This window comes from Notamacropus eugenii, chromosome 1, assembly GCF_028372415.1.
Source record: "Notamacropus eugenii isolate mMacEug1 chromosome 1, mMacEug1.pri_v2, whole genome shotgun sequence".
NCBI lineage: Eukaryota > Metazoa > Chordata > Mammalia > Diprotodontia > Macropodidae > Notamacropus > Notamacropus eugenii.
In genome coordinates this window covers 3,227,996-3,249,043 of record NC_092872.1, presented here as the reverse complement: position 1 = coordinate 3,249,043, position 21,048 = coordinate 3,227,996, and the positions used below count along the sequence as shown (strand labels likewise).

At 39.0% G+C, this 21,048-nt stretch overlaps 1 protein-coding gene across 5 annotated transcripts in view; it reads left to right on the top strand.

Moving 5' to 3' along the window:
* Window positions 1-21,048, top strand: part of RAD54L2 (RAD54 like 2) — a 144,922-nt gene that overhangs the window by 25,309 nt on the left and 98,565 nt on the right. Inside the window, exon 1 of one of the 5 annotated variants that reach the window (XM_072650442.1) lies at window positions 1,077-3,921. The exons of 3 other annotated variants lie outside the window; for them this stretch is intronic. The gene's annotated coding sequence lies outside the window, so the exon portion shown is untranslated. Of the gene's footprint in view, window positions 1-1,076; window positions 4,106-21,048 lie in introns of those variants that run through there. One more of the 5 variants, XM_072650441.1, reaches the window with a different exon arrangement.

The window sequence follows — 21,048 nt, the reverse complement described above, 5'->3', positions numbered from 1 at the left end:
AATACTTTATAGGCATCATCCCTAAAATGGAATTATTGGGCCAAAGAGTTTGATTGTTTTTGTAACTTTTATTTTGTGCTGCCATGTTGGAAATTTTGTTTAGGGAAGATCTTGTTCTGCCTTGGGATCTCACTTTCACCCCAGTTCTTTACTGGGAAGCCACATTCTTGTGACTGTCCCCTCCCTTTCCCTCCATTTCCAGCTTTCTTATCTCTGTAGCCTTCTCCCATTAGAGTATAAGCTCCTTCAACTTAGGGACTATCGCATTTGCTTTTATTTGTATACTGTGCTCAGCACAGTACCTGTTGCATAGTAAGTACTTAGTAAATGATCTTTCTTTTGAAAAAATTCTTCTACTTTGCCATTACTTGTTCCTTTACAACCCTGCCAACATTGAGTTTCCTTTTAAATTTTTTTGCCAGTCTAGTAGATGTGAGATATGGTAATGTAAAATGCTTTTAATTTTCATTTCCTTGATTAATTAGGTTGCCAATTGACTATTAAATTTGTGCTTGCTTTTCTGAAAATTTTCTGTTCCTCTCTTTGCCTGGTTGTAGATGATGTTTTCCTGTCATATTTTCTGTAAATTTTTTTAATAATTCATTTTTACATTAATTATGTAGTTTTTTGTTTTATGTAACTTTACTAATATAATCAAGCACAGCTATCTTGTCCCTAAAATTTCTTCTATTTGTTAACATATAAAAAGTTATTTCTCTTCCACGGTTGAGATAAGTACATTCTTTCCTTTTCTTGTCTCAGTTTTTTTGTGATTTACTTAAATTTTATTTGATTTTCAAACATATCAGCCTCCTCTCCTTCCCCTTACTTTCTTCTGTCTCTTTACCCCCGCTGAGAGAACAATAAAAATAAAACAACCTCTTTTACAAATATGTATAGTCAAGTGATAAAAAATTTCTCATTGGACATGTCTTTAAATATATATATATAATTTTATTTTTTATTTACTTTTACTTTTACTTTATATTATATAAATATATACACATATATATGTAAAACATATACATACATATGTATGTATGTATTCATCTATTAGTCTTCTCATTCTTGAGTCCATCAACTTTATGTCAGGAGATAGTATGTTTCACCATGAATTCTCAGGAATTTGGTTGGTAATTGTGTTGATCAGAGTTTCCAAGTTTTCTTCATACTTTTTATGAGCCAAAATCTGCTTTCCCAACCCCCTCCCCCCATAACGCTGTCCCAGGTTCCCCCATTGAGAACACAAGAAACACAGAACCCATTACATATATGTGTAGTCAGTGAAAACAAATTTTCATGTTGGCCATGTCCAATGTTTTTCTCATTCTGTACTCCGAGACTTTCACCTCTCCATTCAGCATCAGTCTGAAAAGTTCAGCTGTTTTTGTCATTTTTCAGTTGTATCTGACTTCACGATCCCATTTGGGGTTTTCTTGGCAAAGGTATTGGAGTGGTTTGCTGTTTCCTTCTCATTTTACAGAATAAGAACTGAGGCAGATGGGGTTAAAGGACTTACCTAGGACCACAGAGCTGGTAAAGTATCTGAGAGGCCAAACTTGAACTCAGGAAAATGGGTCTTCCTGACTCAAGGCCTGGTGCATTATCCACTGCGCCACCTAGCGGCCTGATGAGAGTTCAGCATGTTCACAGAACAAATCCCCGTAAAAAAGGATTTTTGGCTCGGTGGAGGGGCTGTGCCTGAGGACCTGAAGCGCCATGTGTGGCTACTGGGGGCCTCGGGGTCTCAGGTTCCCCATCCCTGAAAATCTTGTCACTGTTGTAAAGCACTTGGCACAGTGCCTGGCACACAGTACATGCTATGTAAATGTTAGCTCTTATTATGGGGTGAGGGAGGAGAGAAAAGAAGGGAAACAAAGAAATGCACACTATGACTTTATTATATATTTTAAAAGAGAGCAGATTGTACGTAATGGACTAACAATTTCATGTACAATCATCTCTTTAATACAATGTTATGGAAATACTATATTCACTTGAAATAAAAATTTTTAAAAAGAGTTCAGCATGATGGTACCCTACCACATTTACACACTATAATTTGTTCATTGATTCCCTGATTTATGGGCATGCCCTCAGATTCCCCTTGTTTATCATCTCAAAAAGAGCTGTGTTTTTGTATATCCTTAGAATTGTTTTGCTTAGAACTAATCCCTCTCTTAATCTGCCTTCTTTCTAATTCCCCCTTACTCCTTCTCCACTTTCCCTTCTCTGGTCCTGTTGAATAGATGTATTTCTCTGCTCAGCTCTGTGGGTGTGAGTGTGTATGGGAATATTCTTTCTTCTTCTGACTGGATCAGATGAGAGTGAAGTTCATGCGTAAGCTGTTCCCCTTACCTCTCTCCTTGATTGTAAAGATGTCTACATGTGCACCCTCGTTATGGGAGATAATTTTCCCCTAACTTTTCCTTTCCCTTCCCTCCCCCTTCCCCTCCTTTCTCTTCCCCTCTCTCCGTATTAAGATGATCAGCACATAACTGAACTACTCCCTCTATGAACCCTAATGCTAGTAGGGATCAGAGGGGACCTGGGTATGTATCATCTCCCCATATCTGGATATAAGCAGTTTACCCTTGTTTGGTCCTTGATCCTTGTTCACTGCTCTTCATTCATGTGTTTACACACTTCTCTATAGCTCCAGACTTCATCAGGAATGCTTGGAAATCTTTTACTTCATTACAGGTCCCCTTTTCCCTGTAGTGTTATGTTCAGCTTTTCTAGGTAAGTTATTTTTTATTGTAAGCCCATATCCTTTGCCTTCTGGAATAGCATTCCAAGTTCTCCTCTACTGTATAGTGTGAAATTGTGATGCTGATGGTACTCTTTGGTACTTGAATTAATTCTTTCTGGCTGTTTGCAGTATTTTGTTTGACCCGAGTTCTGGAGTTTGTCTATAATATTGCTGGAATTTTTCATTTGGGGGGGGGCTTCTTTTAGGAGGTGACCAGGGTGTTCTTTTTATTTCCACTCTGTTTCTCTGATTCCAAGAGATCTAGGCAGTTTTCTTCTAAAATTTCTTCAAATATAATGTCTAGACTCTTGGTTGTGGTCCATTGATTCTTAGATTTTTTTTTTCCTCTTCATCTGTTTTCCTGGCCAGTTGTTTTTGCTATGAAAGATACCTTAGATTTTCTTCTATTTTTTTTATTTTATTTTTTTATTTTTTAGCCCTTTGACTTTGTTTTAATGTCTCGTTGCCTCATGGAGTCATTGACTTCTATTTGGTCCATTTGAATTTTCAGAATTTGTTGCTTGGGCAAAGTTTTGTACTTCTGTGCCAGACTATTAATTTCCTTTCCATCCCTTCTGCCATAGCAATCATTTCTTTTCCATTTTTTTCTTCAACCTTTCTCATTTCATTTATTAAAAAAAACATTTTTTTAAATCTTTAAAAAAAATTCTTAGTTCATCCCTTCCAGGAATCCTAGTAGATATTGTGCCCAAGCTATTTGTTTCTGTTAGGCAATGCTTATAGACATTTTGGAGTTATTCTCCATGTTTGTGTGTTTAACTTCCCTGTCACTGTAATAGCTCATTATGGTGGTGTTTTTTTTTTTGTTTGTTTGCTCATTCTTCAGTCTGCTTCCTGACTTCAGACTCAAAGCTGGTCTTGTTGCTGCTTTCTTAGGGTGTTGAGTGTTGTAGGGACAGGCTGGGGACCTGCAAGCTTTTAGTGCTTCTAGAGTGATCTGATCCATCGCTAGTCTGTGCTCTGCAAATTCCTGATATGAATTTAGTTGTGAGCTGTTGGATTCCATCTCTATCAGCCCAAACTGGAAGCAGAATTTTAGGCTCCTTTGGTGTGGGATTTTGGCCCTGGTGACTCCTCCTCTACAGGCTGGGCTAGACATTGGAAGTGAGAACTGGGGTCTGAACCACACTTGTTTATTTATTTCATCTGTAAGTCTTTTATGTTTCTTTTTATGTCTTATGTCTGGTTGCTGTGATCATGGCTGTAGTCTTTACTAGCCAAAACCTAGGGTAGGGAGCATCATTGCCCATGTTCTGTTGGGCATTTCCCACACTGCCTTTTTTTTTTCTTCCTTTCCATCAGGACTTTGCTGGAAGAACAACGGGAACAGAGGTGGGTTTGAGTTTTTTATGAATTTTCCCTTCTATAATCTTGTATTTCCTGCTGCTTATTTGGCAGGGGGGGAATGCAAACGGAATTAGTTTTCTTGAATCCTCAGTTTTTCTCCTAGTCAGTATTAATCTGATGTTAGAGCAGGGGCAAGGGAGTGAAGGTTTTCTGGCAACATAAAAGGGAAAAGAAAATAAATACTTGAAGACTAAGGCATTTAAGAGTTCTCTATTTTCCTGTTTGCTGGTGGGCTTCTTTCTAATCTGCCCAATCACAAAGTATGCCCCCTGCCCTCTGTCATTCTTCCTCTTCCTCTAGGAACCATAATTCAAACAATTCTACCATTGCTTCTGGTAAGTACAGATAATATGTTCCCTCTGACTCCACTTATCCTTGTAACTTTCCAGACCAAAACACCTTCCCCTGGCCACCATTCCTCCCAAGTATCCCCTTCCCTTAATATAATATAAGCTCTTTGAGGTTTGCAAAAGTTGTTTAGCTTTTGTATTTGTAGCGCCAGTGCTTGATGCATAGTAAACATACAGTAAATGCTTTTAATTAATTAACTCACTGAACTGGAATTCCCTGAGATATATGGTATGAGAAATCACTGATATTTTGATTGGCATTGCATTAAATGAGAAGAAGCATGGGATAATGCAAGTGTTCTTAACCATTTTTGTAACCCTTTTGGCAGTCTGGAGAAGATTATAGGTTCCTTCTTATAATAATGGTTTTTATTGGCTATCTGAAATTGATCTAAGTGATCAGTGATTACCTTGGAGAAAACATTTTTAGTGAAGTATTAGGGATGGACATAATTGCAGGGGACTGAATGAACCAGGAACAAGAAGTAGAGGAAGACTATGTAGATCATGCCTTTGCAGCATTTTGCAATAAAGAGAAGAAAGATGGTGGCAAATTACAGTTGTGCTTTTTGTTGGATAGGGATACCTGAATATGTTACCTGAGTGTGTTTATAGGCAGAAGAGAGTCAATGAAGTGAGAGGGATTGAAGATTAGTCCAGGAGGAAGGATACATCTTCCTGAGACAAAAATGAATGACAAGAGGATGGCTATAGTAAAGAAGTTTTGAGGTATGAAGGACAGCCCAGAGAATTAATTTATATTGGATAGTCTCCTTAGCAGAGTGGCAGACACATGAATGAAGCTAGGGGCTTTAAGAATGTGGAAATGATTTGGAATAGCCATAATGAGGAATATTATAGGGAATTAATAATATAACAATAAAAACAAATTACATGGGAGCTTTGAGGACCCAGTTGAGTTAAGATAGTTTAGATTTATAGTCAACCAAATTAACTTGGTTTTTTTTTGCAACTTTCTATAGGAACAGAGAAAGTAAATAATGGGAATGATACAGGGTGAGCAATTGACATAAACGCCATGGTGGAAGGTCATGTCAGTAAGGGATTCCAGGGAGTTAGTTAAGATGGCAGTGAAATGGCTGATCATGATGTGGTCCAGGTGAGGCAGAGAAGCACATGATATTCCCATAGTAATGTAAAGGAAAGCACCGTTGAGAAATTCATCTAATCAACGTAGTGACCTTTCTTGTAACTTCAGAGGACAGATGATGTTTCACCTTTCAGCCCTTATTCTTTGGGTACAGTACAAGTTAGTCATTTTCAGACATGACAAACGGCTTGATTTATGAGCAAGACTCTCCTTTGTTACAAGGGACAGTCCAGTTGGTGGTGTAGATAGGAGTGCTATTTTGAATCAGTGTGATACAAAAAAGCATCCATAAAGCTTTTTTTTTTTTAATTTTGAGACTTAAGTGAAAGCAGAAGGCTGATGAACTTTGAGAACAGGGAAAGGTGGAGGGATATAAAGTCAGATGAGGGGAAGGGACATTTTATTTACTCCAAAAAATAACGTCTTCATTCCCTCTTTGTTGTCTTCTAACTTACCTAAAAAGTATGTCCTAATATACCCATGGCTCTCTATGTGAGCTCATCTACGTGAGTGCTCCTTTCAGTTTGCTGATTTGCAAATTATCTAATGTCTACCCACCCTGTGCTACTCTTATTCATATCCTCCCATAAGTCAACCACCGGGGGTCCACCCAAAAAATGTTCCTCTTGACATTGGACAGATTTCAGTGAAGCATGTGGTTTTCCATCAGTTGTCGCGCTCACTAGATGACTTTAATTCTGTCTTTTTTTTCCAGGTGTATGTTTCTCTGATGACATCCTTTATCCTGCTTCTGCATAATTCCTTATTTTTACTGTATTGCATCCTGTTCACACTCACCACTTACTTCTCCGTCGCCCACTGGGTAATCCTATATTTCAGTTCTCCAGATGCCGTTATGTTACATGACTCACAGCGATACAGTGTCATTAGAAGAAGATTAAAGAAGATAATTATTTCAGGGAGAAGCTTGGGTTCGTTAAAAGAACCAAGAAGTTCACCAAAGGCACTCCAGTTTATTTCCCTTAATTCTGTTAAATTCAGAAGAATTTATTAAGCATCCACTATGTGCCAGACATTGTGTGGGGGACACAAAAACAAAAGAAGTTAGTCACAAGTTCAGGGAATTTATATTCTGTTGGAGGAAGGGAGCAAGCATTGTGACTGTAGACAAGTTTATATATAAAATACAAAATACATGCAAAGTAATTACATCACGTGTGTATGGGCAGTAGGAATAATTGGGGGAATCAAGATATGCCTCTTGAAGGAGGTGGCACATGAGATGCCCTTGAAGGAGAACTAGAAGTTCCAAGAGATGGAGACAAGGAGAGGAATAGGGGACAGCGTATATATGAGCAGGTCAATTTACTTGGAGTATAGAATATATAATGATGAGTAATGTGTAAGGCTTTGATGGGTAAAGAGATATTGGAGACATTGTGAAATACTTTAAATGCCACACCAGAATTTATAGTTATCTTATCCTGGAGGCCCCTGTAGGGAGTCCCTGAAGATTTTTGGGCCAGGACAATAACATGGTCCAGCCTGGGTTGGGATACCAGTTGAATTACTCTGAGCACCCTCGGGCAAATTACTTGGCTTCTCTGGGATTCATTTATTTTCTATATCAAATGAAAGAGTTGAAATAGATATCTAAGGTTTTGTGATCCTAATGCTTCCATGATAGCAGAGGAAAGATAAAATACACTTGTCACAGGAAGGGTGAGAAGAGTGAACCCCTTTAATTGTTACTCCTACAGAGGTCAGGATGTAGAATAGGAGAGCTAACTTGGTTATCTGTTTGTCTGGTCCAAGATAGATGTACTGATGGAAAAGGTCTATAAATAGTGACCATTTAACTGCATTCTTCCTTTGCTTTTTCCTGTGTGGATAGTTAGCCTGAACAGTTGGTTATAGATCTCTTCCAGGCTGCTCTGCAGTGTTTTGGGGTTTGATGAAGTTATTATAATGTCATCTGCTAACAGGTGCATTTGGATGATTTTGCCGTTTATATCTCTTCAATATGCGTGTTTGTCCTTCCTTGCCAAAGAAGACCATGCCAGCAGAGAAATGATGACATGACTTGCACTTGACTTTGTTTTGAGTGAGGGAGGGCTGTGCAGGTCACCAGCCTCATCTGAATCCAGTGACCAGATATTCATCAGGATAACTGGAGTTGACCCAGGATGAGGCAACTGGGGTTAGTGACTTGCCCAAGGTCACACAGCTAGTGAGTGTCAAGTGTCTGAGGTGAGATTTGAACTCAGGTCCTCCTGACTTCTGCACTGGTGCTCTATCCACCGCACCACCTAGCTGCCCTATCCCTTCGATGTGGAGAGAGTGGAACAGCCTTCATGACTTGGAAATATCTTTGTTGAACATTCGACTTCCTTTTTTTTTTTTTTGCCTCACTTGGTATTAATAATTACAGGCTCATTATGCACAGTTTGCTGTTAAATCTTTTCCAGGAATCTTGTCTTCCTTTTCTAGTTTGCTCAAGTCCAAGATGTCCTTGTCTGGAATGGAACACGCATTGTTCTCTTTGTTTGTTCAAGTCCCACTCTTCTTTCAGGACTTAGGCTGAAGGCCTACTTCCCTCATGAACGCTTTCTGGTCAGCCTGCCCCAGCCAACCTCTGATCTTCTAATGCTTCTTCCTCTAAGCTCTAGCATAAGTGCAGCCTGTAAAGTGCTATTCCAACCAGTATTTGAGACATTATAACCAAACTCCACCATAAGGGTGGGTCCCCAACTCTGCTTTAACAAAGTTAGGTTAATCATCTGAGCTCAGGAGAGCTTTACTTCAGTTTTCTTTATTTCATCCTCCTCCATTTCCCACTCATGGCTTTCTTTTGCTCTGTCCCAGATGGGAAACTTTAGCTAGTTGCTGCTGTAGTCCCATGGAACCATTTCTACTCTATTTCCCTTCACGTGTAAACTTTGTTACTTATTTCATCTGAGGCAGCTGGTGCCATAGTAGATTAGAGTGTAGGGTCTAGAATCAGGAAGATTTGAGTTCAAATCCTACCTCAGGCTATGACCCTGGACAAGTCACTTAACTACTGTTTGCCCCGGTTTCCTCAACTGTAAAATACGGGGAATAACAGTAACACCTACCTCCCAAGGTTATTTGGAAGATCAAATGAGATAATATTTGTGAAAGTGCTTAGCACAGGACCTGGCACATATTAGGTGCTATGTAAATGCTTATCCCCTTTTTTTTTTTTCTGACTGCCGTCAGGCAAGGTATACTTTTATTGCTTTTGATTGGGAATCCAGAGAGCAGAGTTTGAATCCTGGCTCTGTCCCTCAGTAGTTATGTGACTGTAACCTCTTTGAGGTCATTCATAATTTGGGGCTACAAATATTATATATTTCACAGGGCTGTTGTGAGGATAAAACAAGACAGTGGGTGGAAAAGGTTATGTTAAACTTTTAAGTTTCCCATATTATTTATTATTGATAGTACCAGTGTTTAATTACTCTGATACTACTATTTATCACCTTTTTATGTGCCCTGTATGCCCAGCTAGATTGTCTTAAGTCCCTTTGGGCATGAACTCTCTTACATTTCCTTGATTGTGTTATGCTTCTTTCTATCCATAGTGTCTAGTAGGTATTCAGTAAATATTTGTTGACTACGACCTTCCTTCTGAGTGTGATTGGAAGGAAAGCTGCTGAATAGTTAGCACTTGTACCTACTCACTGTACTGTCTGCCCCCTGGCCATCCCCTTCAGCATTTATTCCCTTCCCCACTACCTCAACCTTGGACTCTACCCTTGGAATCCTTGCCTTTGACAAGTGAGTTTTTACCTTGTGTTGTCAGGACCCAGGCTTCCTATGTCCACTCTGCTTCCTGGCCATTACCATACCATGCATCCTGTAGTATAATTACCCTTTTCTACTTTCTGGCTTCCTTTTATGCGTTGTCTCCCATTGCAGTGTAAACTCCTTGAGAACATGAGCTGTCTTGCTTGTATTTGTATATTGTACTGTACCTAGCATATAATAATCAATAAATGCTCTTATCTCTCATTGATTTTAGTACAGGTAAGAGCAATCACTGTTTGAAAAGTGTAATATGCAAAGGAACGGTTTGCATCTAGGTAAATGGTCATGCTTAAGTTTGACTTTTGGTGTGACTTTTCATCTGCCTTTTTAATGAACATCTTGAGTAGCAGATGTCTTTAAAATCTCACTGATCTTTGTTCAGATAGTATCTATTTCATGCTGTCAGCAATGCTAATTTTTCAGAAGGGCAAAGGATTCTTTGGCAGTGTTTGAAATACTGGCGAACTTGGCTAGAAGCACCCCAGGCCAGTGCAAGGGCTGATTAGGGTGAGGCAGAGTTCACAGACAAACTCAGTAATGCTATTAGCATGAGTTAATCTTCTAGAGACATTGGGACCTGATGACATCTATCTTGAAGACATCTGTCTTGTTTTTGACCAATTGATTATGTTTCAGATTTCTCTGTGAAGTGAAATGTTTGTTTAATTTGGATGTTTGCAAGGAGTTTTGATTGCCCTTCTATGATAAACATGTCCCTTTGGCAGAGTCTTAAAGAACAGCCAACCAGTCACGCTTTAAGGGCATTTTGGCGGCTTTTTCTATCTATGAGTCTTCGACTTATTTTACTGTGACTATAATTGGAGGTTACAAAAAAATGTCAAGTATATTCTTTGTAAGTATTGAAACTAACCTAAATACTACAGCAATTAAAAAGAATCGGTTGTTAAAAACAGTAAGGAGGAGGTGCTGTATTAGGCTTTCAGGAGGTTATTACGAGTATTTCTTTTCTTTGTTTTTCCAAATACAGTAATCATTGGGACTCTAGTTTCTCATGTAAAAATGCTTTAGAACTTCATTGCTATTGCTTCTTAGAGAAGAATTGGAAAATTACCAATAAAATGGTCTCGGTAAGGCAGGATAGCTAGGTAGAACTTTTTTGTTTTTTTTTTTAAAGCCCTTCCTACGTGCTAGGTATTGTGCTAAGCACTGGAAATACAAGTACAAGCAGAAAGATAGTTATATATGGTGTGGTGATGACCAGGAAATGGAGTGGACTTAGGAAGTGTGGATCCTGGCAACATAAGGTAAAAAGTCACCTGTCAGAGGCAGGTGTTCCAGGGGTAGAATTCAAGGTTGAACTCCATTCCCAGATCAATTTTCAGCATATATGTTTTCTGAGCTCAAACTACAGTTCCAGCAGCTTGCATTTGGACCTCAGTGCAAGTGAAAAAGAAATTTCCATATTTCAAAATCCATTTAAACATGCCACTGAAGAGCTTCCACCTAACCTTCAGTTGGAAGTGATTAATCTTCAATGTAATGACATGTTAAAAGGTAAGTAGAAGAAGAATCTCGTAGAATTCTCTAAATGCCTTCCAAGTGATGAATATATATGCATGTTTGATTAAAATCATATGCGTGTGGATTGGTCGTTGTTGTTGTGTTCAACCTTCGTTGCCAAAGAAGACCACGTCGGCAGAGAAATGATGACATGACTTGCACTTGACTTTGTTTTGAGTGAGGGAGGGCTGTGCAGGTCACCAGCCTCACTTCTCCTCCTGAGCCATCTGGGTCCAGTGACCAGATATTCCTCAGGATGACCGGAGATGACCCAGGATGCACTGGGAGACCTTGGCCTCTTTAAGTCAGGGCCTATTCGGTACTCACTTAGGGTGAGGTAACGCCCATTCAATGACTTGGCCTGTTTAAGAAGTAATCAGGGGATGGCCCCTTTAACGGGGAAAAGAAAAATAACTAAATCAGACTGCGTATTAGTATTTGAATGTGTATTTTTACACAGATGGGTATGGCCAAAGGTGAAATATGTCAAAGTCTCGATACAGATCATATCTCTTACTATAGATGCGACATTAACCAATGAACACTTGGAATCAATTTTGGTGGTAGGGAACACTAACTTGGAGCTCCAGTTAAGCAAGATGCTATCCCCCCAAAATAATTCCACTCTTCTCATTAGTAGACCTATATTACAAAAAACAATTGTACTCAGTTATTATATTTTTAATTTCTTAAAAACTGTGAAAATTTGTTTTTTTCTTGTTAAACAAGTATGTATGTAATATCCTTGAATTTGCCTTTTGACCCATAAAACCTGAAGTGTTTACTATCTAACCCTTTACAGAAAAAGTTTTCCAGCAAGCTGCATGAGAGAACATTAGCTGTGCCTGTGTCCTAGACAAGCTTCCATTTTGTCCTTACCAGCTCCCTTTGTCTCTGCCCCGTCCTCACGTTCACTGTTGCATTACCTTCTTTTAGCGTCTGATCTTTGGGCTTAAGCTTTGGATCAAGGTTCATGTCGTCCCAGTGCTGCCTCCAGAAATGCGCTCTCTTAGCCAGCATAGGAGTTATTTTTATTTTTTTAAAAAAGGACCAAGTTAGTTCCCACTTCTTCCATGAAGCCTTTCTTCTTTCTCATCCCTCCTTCCTCCTTCCAGCTGAAAAACGATCTCTTCCTTTTCCATTTCCCCAAAACACTTCGACTCGACCTTTCCTTTGGCCACATGCTTTTCAACTTTGTTCTTGCCAGAGCGCTCTTGTTAGATAGTAAGCTTCTGGAGGGAAAGATAATTGTATCAGAAATATTGCTGTAGATCTAGAAGGTGGCTCAAAGGTCTTCTATTCTAAGTACCTTAATTTATGGAATAAGAAACTGAGGTTCGGGAAGGTTAAAAGGGCTTGCCCACCTAAAGTCAGTTTGGGATTTGAACCCAGGGCTTCTGACTTCAGAGTCAATGTTTTTTTTCACTGGACTGTGACTCATCGGTGCCTTAGCAGAATGCATTCATGGAGTGGAATTGAATTATTTAAGGACCAGAATACATGTATTACCTGGGGAAATGTTTGATCCTCTGACCTAGGAAATAAAAATGGGGTCTCACAAATTAAAATCCTGACTTTTCAAACTTTTAATGAGTGGTTTAAGTTTTGCAGTGCTTGCTAATTTTTTTAGGACCACGATAATAATACTCTAGAATTTTCACAGGAGGTATAATTTTAAAATTAAATTGGAGTTTTAAAATAGTGGATCCTGGTATCATATTTGTTGCGTAGAAAGGAAAGAATTGATTACATGCCTCCAAATTAGGGGCAAAACTTTACTCATCATGGTGATCATCATCATCAGAATCCTTGTACAGCTGGAAAGCAGCAGAACTGAAGAAGTTCCATGATTTTGGGCTCAAGTGCTTCACAGTGTTCATGAATTACTGGATCATTTTGTATCAGCTTTGTCCCAGACAGAAGTCTGTTTCCACCTCTCTTAACAGAAGGCATCACATATTATTACCCCAGAATGAGAATACCAGTGAATCTTTGCACATAGTCCAGTGATATGTTTGTGTACATTATATTCAAAGCTTTTATAATTTGTATCATTAAGAGATGTCTGTAAACACATACAAAAAAAATACATTGCCTGAAGAGCCAAAAGAATGTTCCGGAAAGTTCTAGGAGTTATAAAAGAGTTGCTTATTATCCACTTGATAATTATTATTTTTCCTCATGATGTTTTTTTTGGGAGGGGGGCTGCAAATAATATTTTATTTTTTCCAATTACACATATAGTTTTTAACATTCATTTTTTATAACATTCTGAGTTTCAAATTTTTTCCCCTCTCCCATACCCCCTTCCCAAGATGGCAAACAATCTTACATAGGTTATACATGTGCAATCATGTTAACATATTTCCACATCATGAAAGAAGAATCGGAACAAAAGGGAAAAGCCGCAAAATACAACAAAAAAATGAAGATAGTATGCTTTGGTATGCATTCAGATCCCGTAGTTTCCTCCAGATGTGGATAGCATGTTCCATCACAAGTCTTTTGGAATTGTCTTGGATCATTGTATTGCTATGAAGAGCTAAGTTTGTCATACTTGATCATCACAGAATGTTTCTATTACTGTGTACAACATTTTCCTGGTTCTGCTCACTTCACTCAGCACCCGTTCATATAAGTCTTTCCAGATTTTTCTGAAATCTGCCTGCTCATCATTTCTTGTAGCACAATAGTATTCCCTTACATTCATATACCACAGCTTGCTCAGCTCTTCCGCAATTAATGAGCATCCCCTCCGTTTCCAATTCTCGCCACTGCAGAACGAGCTGCTATAAATATTTTTGTATGTGTGGGTCCTTTTCCCTTTTTCAGTTGATCTCTTTGGGGCTACAGACCTAGTAGTGGTATTGCTGGATCTAAGTGTATATACAGCTTGATTTCCCTCTGGACCTAGTTCCACATTGCTCTCCAGAATGGGTTGGATCATTTCACAACTTTACCAACAGTGCATTAGCCACCCTAGTTTTCCCACATCTTCAACATTTATCATTTTCCTTTTCTATCATATTATCTAATCTGATAGTACGAGGTGGTACTTTGCAGTTGTTTTAATTTGCATTTCTCTAATCAGTAGTGATTTACAGCATTTTTTATATGAGTATAGATAACTTTAATTTCTTCATTTGAAAACTTTCTGTTCATGCCCTTTGACCATTTATCAATTGGGGAGTGACTTGTATTCTTATGAATTTCATTCAGTTCTCAATATATTTGAGAAATGAGGCCTTTATCAGAAAAACTTACTCTAAAAATTGTTTCCCATCTTTCTAATCATGCTTGAGTTGTTTTTGTTTGTGCAAAAACTTTTTAATTTAATGTAATAAAAATTATCCATTTTGTACTTCATAATGTTTTGTTTCTGTTTTGGTCATAAATTTTTCCTTTCTCCATAGATAGATTTGATAGGCAAACTATTCCTTGCTCTCCTAATTTGCTTATGGTATCACCCTTTACGTCTAAATCATGTACCCATTTTGACCTTATCTGGGTAATACGGTGTGATATGTTGGTCTACGCCTAGTTTCTGTCATACTATTTTCCAGTTTTCCCAACAGTTTTTGTCAAATAGTGAGTTCCTATCTCAGAGGCTGGAGTCTTTGGGTTTATCAAAGAGTAGTTTACTATGATCTTTATCTTGTGTACCTAATCTATTGCACTGATCCACCATTGTTTCTTAGTCAGTACCAAAAAGTTTTGATCATTGCTGTTTCATAATATAGTTTTAGATCTGGTATGGTTAGGCCACTTTCCTTTACTTTTTTTTTTTTCATTAATTCCCTTGATATTCTTGATTTTTTGTTTGTGGGCCATATTAGTAGGAATCAACTGTGTCACAGAAAAATTGTCTTAAATAGCTGGGTATCTTGCTAATTGAACATAAAATAATGATCTGATGAAGTGTTTAGCCAGGAGGAAAAGCCCAGTCCTCTGCTACTTTTCCTCTGATAGAACCATTCTTTCAGTGTCAGTCTCCAAGCTAACTCAGTACCTGAGAAGCCATGCAGTTTGGTAGCCTTGCATTTGATTTCACCGACAATGTAGTTTTCCATACATTGGCATTTACCCCAGAGAGTGAGTAGAAAAGAGACAAGTTCCTCCTCCTGGAGTTTATGTAATATCCCTGTTAGCTCAATGGGTAACAGGGCAGGCCTTCTATTTGCATGTTATGGTCACACAGTCTTGCTTTTCAACATGTTTATTTGAAAGGATCATTAGGGATCGTTAATTAGGTTAGGAGAGCATGGCGGTGTTCGCTCGCTCAATTTGTCTTTATTTATTTTGTTATAACTGTTCCAAGGCAGTCCTGAGGGGATTGGCTCATGGAAAATGGAATAAATAATTGATTCGAGAACTAGTTCTGTGGTACTATTGTTCAGTCTGCCATCTCCACATGCCATACTCCTTGTGATCCTATCAGAGATTTCTTCCAGTATGAGTCATCCAGGTAATTCTTATGAGGTGTTTGAGGTTGCTGGGAAGTGCCAAGGAAGCAATGTCTGGTTTCTGGAAATCTGGGCAGATCTGTGGGCAAGAATGGGTTCAAGAGCATTGAAACCATTTGTCTCAGTGTCACATAAGGCAACAACGAGCACTGCTCTTGGTTCTCGTGCGGACAGAGCTCGTGAGTACTCAGAGACTAAAAATGTAAATTTGCTACTCATGATTCTTTAACCAAAAATAAACACCTCTCCAGAGAGATTAAACAGCAGGTTTATGCAAGTTAAGAGACAGGCATAGAGGGAATGTGTAACAACTATCACGTGAAACTCTTTGGGCATGATTCAGCTTCTTTCTCTTTGGTGGGCTGTGAAGAAAGAGAAGTTTGGTCACCATAGTGTTATGGGGGACACTCTGAGACAATGAATTTAATTTATTGAGTAAAATAGATTGTAATGAGCTAAAAATCATAGCCAGATTCTACCCTAATAGGAAAGGAGATGAAAGAGGCAATGACCAACATTCTGGAACTTTGGATTTATATATTGTGATAATCATTTCCATTTACTTTTTGCCTTGAGCTGGTAGTGTAGTAGGCAGCTAAGCAGCAGTTGCTGGAGTGCTGGACTTCAGACACTCACTAGCTCCTGTGACCCTGTGTGAACCTCTGACTCAATCTCATCTCTATAAAATGGGGAATAATAGTAGTACCTCTCTCCCTGGGTTTCTGTGAGTATAAAGTGCTTGGCAAACCTTAAAATTCTGTATAAATGATAGCTATTAAATATAATGATGCTGATCACCATCTCCCTGAGTTTTTGGTTAAACTCCTCACAATCCCTCCCCAGTCTCAGGGCTAGGTATGGATAATTTCTTGCCATGTGAATAAGTAGAAGTAAATCAAGGACCAAGCTAAGGATATAGAGCCAAAGGAGCCATTGTATTTCCAGCTTCCCATCGCCATCTTTTCACTGGAGCCTGCAGGTGCTTTGCAAAACAAGTATGAGTCATCAGGATTTCTAGCTTAATGAAGATGTGTATTTTTAAAGGACAGCATTCATTTTTCTTAGTCAAAGGTGCCTTGTTTTAAACGGAAAAGCATTGAATCCCAAAAGAATCTAGTTCATATAATCTCCCATTGTTTGTGGAATTTGTTTTGTTTAACATATGTTACTTTCTTCAAAGTCTTTCGACATCTGGTTCAAGAAAGATGGCATTGGAATACTGGGTTAATCTGAAAACTTTTGCTAAATGCCGACCTCTTCTTTTCTCCCGGTGACTAGGAGTTAACCTGGCTCTCCTTGCGTGTGGCTCATGTAGTTAATGAAAAGTAATTCTTACTGTTACTTTTCTCTGTGCCTCTCTTGGCCTACGTTTCCTCAGTGGGATTATATGACTTCCAGAATTTCTTCCAGTTCTAAATCTATGAATCTAAGTCTTTCCTACTGCAAAGTCTGTGTGTGTGTGGATGTGTGCATCATATCCCTAATTAGACTTCAGCTTTTAAAATTATAGGCCATCCAAGCAAGTGTCAAAAAACATGCAGATGAACTTAAAGGTAGACACTAAAAATGAGTGGTAGTGCACGTTAATAAATTGTTTATTATGGGTTGTTAAATGATGATGTGAGAAAGAATGAATGCCAGGTGATGCCATAGAGTGTTCCGCTATTAATGGATTAACAAGGATGCTACCGCTGCCAGTCCTTGCTGCAGAATCATCTGCAGGTGCTGCCGCTAAACTTTGCTAGTTTCTTTTGTTCATCCTCAGAGTGACAACTGAGTCTTATGTAACATTATGTAACTTTTGTGTTGTCTCCTAAGTAGGAGGAGCACCGGCTCCCATCACTGGCTTTTTTTTTCTTCTTTTTTTTTTGCCATCACTTAAATCTCTTCCCTTCCATTTTTTGGATCAACCTTTTTATTCTGACCTTAGCCATAGGAAAAATGTCCACTTGAGAATGAATCTTAGGATGCTTAATAGATATATATTGACTGACCAATCAGAATATTAGAATTTTATTAATCCTCCAGTGAATACCTGTCCAGGTTTGAGGTTGTTTCCCTTGAGATTTTATTTATATTGGGAAGTGTAGTCTGTACTGTTCATTTTCATCCTTCCTGGTAGACAAGACTGCCTTGGCAAAGGGTTCCCAGTTGTTTTGTAATGGGTTAGTATGAGCTAATGAGGTCAACGTTTCTGGTTAAATTCCTGGATGAGCTATAGTTAGCTCTACCTAGAGAATAAAATAACCCTATTCTGTGGTCACAGAGTGAATGCTTAAATGTATATCATTGGTCCACAAGGAAGATTTGTTGTGTTGATCGTATAGAGCAAACCTTTTACCCCTACTATAGAAAACAGTACAAGGTACATGATATTTGCTGATGAATTGGGGAAACAATTTTTATGTTTTATATTATGATAGAATCTGTCCAAATGTGGCAAACTTTCTTGGGCATCTGATACCTTTTTAATTTTTTTCGTAAACAGATATCTCCAATAATTGTTCTTTTACCTGTGGGAATTTTCCAAAGAGGCTAACTTAGGCTGATATCAGGAAATACTCCCTAACAGAGCTGTCCCATAGTGGAATGAGCAGCTGGTGGTGACTTCCTCCTCCTTATTAAAGATCTTTAAGGAAAGACTTTGGATGACTACTTAACAAATGTGATATGGTGTGAGTTTCTTTTGGGGTATGTACTCAGTGGCCAGTGAGGTCTTTCCAACCCTAAAATTATGTCTATTCCTAATCTCCACCTCAAACTCTAGTCCTGCATTACCAAATGCATTTTGGACATTTTGAATTGGATTTCACATTGAACACAAGAAAAGAACTCTTCCTTCTTCCTTCCCCTCTTCTGAGTTTCCCTATTTCTGTTGAAAGCACCACCTTGTTTCCAGTCTTATGCAGGTAAGTAACGTTGGAATCATTCTTGACTCTTCACTCTTCCTTACCCTCCACCTCACAGCTTCTCCTATTCAGTTGGTTGCCACATTTCATTGATTCTTCTCTTTACCCACACAGCCAACATGCCTAGATTATTGACATGGCCTCCTTACTGGTCTTCCTGCCTCAGCTCTCTCCCTTTATGGCTACCAAAGTGGTTTTCCTAAAGCACAGATTGACTGTGTCATTTTCCTACTTAGTAAACTCCATTGACTTCCTTTTATTTTGCCATTTAAAACTCTTTTCAACCTAGCCTCCAGCTGCCTTCCTAGCTTTAGCACACATATATTACTCCCCTTCACCCACTTTGACATAGCCAAATTGGCTGTCTTGCTATTACTCACTGTCTTGCTATTATTGTCTCCTATCTCCTTGCCTCTGTGCTGTCTGTCCCCAATACCCTTAAACCTCCTCCGCCTCTTAGAATCACTATTTCACCTTGAAGTTTAGCTTCTGTACCAGTGCCTGCATGGAGGCTTTCTTTACCCAACTGCTAGTGGCTTCATTCTACTCAGTTACCTTGCATTTATTTTGCAAATGCGCCATATATAAATATTTTGTTTCTCTGGGATGTAAAGTTCTTGAGAGCATAGATAGTTTTCATTTTTTTACTATCTTTAGTGCATAGCACAGTGCCTGGCACATAGTAAGTGCTAAATAAATGCTTATTGATTAAATTTTAGAGCTTTTAGAGATGAAAGGAACCTTAGTGATAATCACCTAGCCAGCTCATTTTATCATCTTAGTTCACTTTCAGTTCATTGTTTTGGCTTTTATTAAAGTTCTTTTTGTCTTTCCCAGTTCTCTTAACCTATATTCATATGTCATGTTTTGTTTCTAATTAATAATTTAGATGAGTTCAGCCTGAGTCTTATGTCTGTGAGAGAAAGAACTTGGGAATAGGTTTGTGTAACCTAGCCAGAAAATAATAGCGATAGCAGTGGTCTGGATAGATTATATAATTTCCCTTGGTAAAATGTTCACAATTGGGTCAGAGCTACGTGGGGAAGCAGGGCAGGCAAGCTAGTATCTTTATTTTTTGTCTGTTTGTTGATCATTTTCTGCGATTGATCTTGGCTTCACTAGTCAGACCTGAATCCCTTCCAGGGGGAGCACAAATGAGCCCTAGTCAACAAAGACCATTCTAGGAAGCTCCTGGGAATGCACTGAGGGTAAGGGAAGGAAAACCAGCTGTAAGACCACACACATGGAATAATGTGCATCATTTCTCTGCAGGAGTCCTAGGGGCTGATGGTGTGACCCTAAGCTATTGTTTCTTCTTGAATTCAAAACTTCTCCATTTGTTGTAACTGATGGTTCCATGTATATAGATGGTGTGGTGGTGGCTGAAGGAGCACCTGTGTTTTCTTGGTGTTAATTATTAGGCCAAAATTAGCACAGGCAGCAGAGAATTGATCCATGCTTTGTTGCATCTCAGCTTCAGAGGCTGCATTGAGTGTGCAGTTATCTGCAAACAGAAAATCGTGCACCAGCACTCCCTCCACTTTTGTCTTGGCTTGTAGCCTTTTCAAATCGAAGAACTTGCCATCAGTATGGTAGCTCACCTTGTTCATCCTTATTGAAAGCATTTGACAACATGGCTGAAAACATCATGCTAAAAAAAGCATGGGAGCAAGCACACAGCCCTGTTTCACTCCATTGGTGATTGGGAAGGCACGAGAGCATTGTCCACTATCCAGAACCCAGGCAAACATGCCGTCATGGAATTGACATAGAATGCTGGTAAACTTCTCTGGGCAACCAGATTTTGACATAATTTTCCATAAGCTCTCACGACTAACAGTGTCAAAGGCCTTGGTCAGATCTACAGACTGTGTGCAGACCTCTGTTCTGCTCCTGGCATTTCTCCTGGAGTTGTCAGGCAGCAAGCACCATATTGACTGTTCCGTGGCCCTTTCCGAAGCCACACTGACTCTCAGATATATGACCATCTTCCAGGTGAAGGATCAGCCTTCGCCTGTCCCATGTGAGTTCTCCATAAAATAAGTTTTTTTGGCAAGCGTACATTTTGCATTTGAACAAGGTGGCCAGCCCATCAGAGTTGCGCTCTCTGAAGCATAGGTTTGCATGCTTGGCAGGTTAGTTTGAGCAAGGACCTCAGTGTCTGGTACGTTATCCTGCCAGGTGATCTTCAGAATCTTCCTAAGACAATTCAAATGGAAGCAACCAACCACCATTGTTTCTTGTTTAATATGGAGGTTACAAAATTATTTGCTACGAATTAACTGTGGAGCTAGTTAGTAAATACTCTGTCAAGGTAAAACTTCTCATTCACTCTTTGAAATGAGATACTTTTTATTGGGTGTTTATTCTTGGTGCAGTGATGGGCAGGAGAGAATCTGTTGTTTTCCCCTCCCACCATGGCTCTTTTACAATACCTGACATAGGCCTAGATCTTAGGAGTGCTTGAATTTCCATTTCTCTTCTGTTGATCTCTTTGAGGTGGCTAGAGGGCACTGCAGTGCACATAGAGCACTTAAGACCTGAGTTCAAATCCCCCGAGACACTTAATAACTGTGTGACCCTGGGCAACTTACTTCACCTCTGTCTTCCTTGCTTTCCTCATTTGTAAAATGGGGATCATCCCAGGGTCGTTGGAACAATCAAACGCTTTTAGCAAAGTTCTTGGCACCCAGTAGATGCTTAATAAATGCTTGTTCTTTTTCTTCTCCTCCACCCCATGACTTCATAGTTTGGCTGTGAATCACCAATAGAACCTCTTGAT